This window comes from Pieris napi, chromosome 4, assembly GCF_905475465.1.
Source record: "Pieris napi chromosome 4, ilPieNapi1.2, whole genome shotgun sequence".
In the NCBI taxonomy this organism is placed as follows: Eukaryota; Metazoa; Arthropoda; class Insecta; order Lepidoptera; family Pieridae; genus Pieris; species Pieris napi.
In genome coordinates this window covers 7,155,256-7,156,950 of record NC_062237.1, presented here as the reverse complement: position 1 = coordinate 7,156,950, position 1,695 = coordinate 7,155,256, and the positions used below count along the sequence as shown (strand labels likewise).

Here is a 1,695-nt window from a genome sequence, read left to right as displayed (position 1 = left end):
TTTGCATTTGATTTTAGATAAGATCGCTTTGTTTTCAAATTCTTGAGAAAAGGGCAAGTAATACAACGATAGAGACGGTTTTACGCTTAATTAGGAAGTAAAATAGTGATTCAATTCAACAAATCTCAACAACTAATTAGAAATCGAAGTTGGAAACTCTCTCATTCAGATGGTTAATTAGTTACTGGATATTGAGAACTGTTGATATTCGAAACGAATATTGCAGTTCTCTGCAGGTAAAGCAGGTATTGAAGTTATCAATATTTATTAGACGACCGATATTTTACACACCTGGGGATTACATAAGTGTTCATGGTTCTAAGGTACGTGTAGTAAGTATTTTTATAAACTATTTATTACTTATAAGATAAGTTTTATACTTTAACTGAACTTTTCATATTCATATATTCTACAGCCAACTGATAGTTAGATTTTCTTCTCACAACTGGCTATGTCAAGTTATAATTATTATGTAATAATGTGCATGTGCAAGAACATTATTTATCACTTTTAAATGTATGCATTTTTGGAACGAAGTTCCTTATCGCGCGTTGTGAAAGGGGGCTAGACGGAAAAAATTCTTACGAAAAGTTGTCACGACACTTTTTTGCTATTTGCTATTGTAATACACCGGTTCTCGTCCGATCACCGAAGTTAAGGAAAGTCGGGCGAGGTCAGTACTTGGATGGGTGACCGCCTGAGAACACCTCGTGATGTTGGCTTTTTTTGTAGGGATAAGAAATTAAAATTATTTTTGGAATCACTTAACTAAATTAGTCTTGTTGGAACGAAGTTAACGAGCGTTGCGAAAGGGGGCTAGACGGAATAAATTAAGACCAAAAGTTGTAACGACACTTTTTGCTATAGTTGTTATATTTTACATTTTCGATTTAGCTATCGCCAATGTCCATACCACGTTGAATACACCGGTTCTCGTCCGATCACCGAAGTTAAGCAACGTCGGGCGAGGTCAGTACTTGGATGGGTGACCGCCTGGGAACACCTCGTGATGTTGGGTTTTTTTTTTCGTCGTAAGATTGGTGTCGAGAAAATCTATCATACTGTTATGATACCAATTAACATATAAATTAATCGAAAGGAATTTCGTTCCATTCGGGTGTCCCTTGACACCTCTAAAGTTATTATATTTGTAGTTTGGTTAATAGGTATTTTAATAATAAAAAAAGAATTTATATGATTACATCCACCTTTTAGGGGTCCACTTCTACTGGAATCTGCTTCTTCAAAATATAAAATTATAAGATCACTGTTACGTATCATTACTATGCAGCTTAAGAAGTGGAAATGAGTTTCACGAATTTGTTTCACCAAGGAGTTTTCATTATTACTTTTTGTTGGGACGTGCAACATTAGTCCTGACCTATTTAAAAGTTTTCTTATCATGGCGTGTATTGTGTATTTGAATGATTTTTTTAAATTAGAGACTAGGCTCTGAATTAAATTATCTTCCATGGTTCAGATTGAATTCGCATTTACACTAAGTATAGTTTAATACAAACCGTTTTCTCATTCCCACCGAGCAGTTAGGTTTCAGCCCTGCGATTCTGTAACTTACTTTTCGAACTCACACACAAAAGGTGGGAGCTTGTAGTTTATTGTTTATCAGAATGCCAAATCATAAAATGACTGCTTCACGACTGATTTGAGAGCGACCGCCGATGCGAAAACCGCTGT

At 35.4% G+C, this 1,695-nt stretch overlaps 1 non-coding gene across 1 annotated transcript; it reads left to right on the top strand.

Moving 5' to 3' along the window:
• Positions 1 to 899: 899 nt before the first annotated feature.
• Positions 900 to 1,018, top strand: LOC125049253. The gene has a single exon (XR_007116975.1). It is a non-coding gene; the product is annotated as a 5S ribosomal RNA (ribosomal RNA).
• Positions 1,019 to 1,695: the final 677 nt, after the last annotated feature.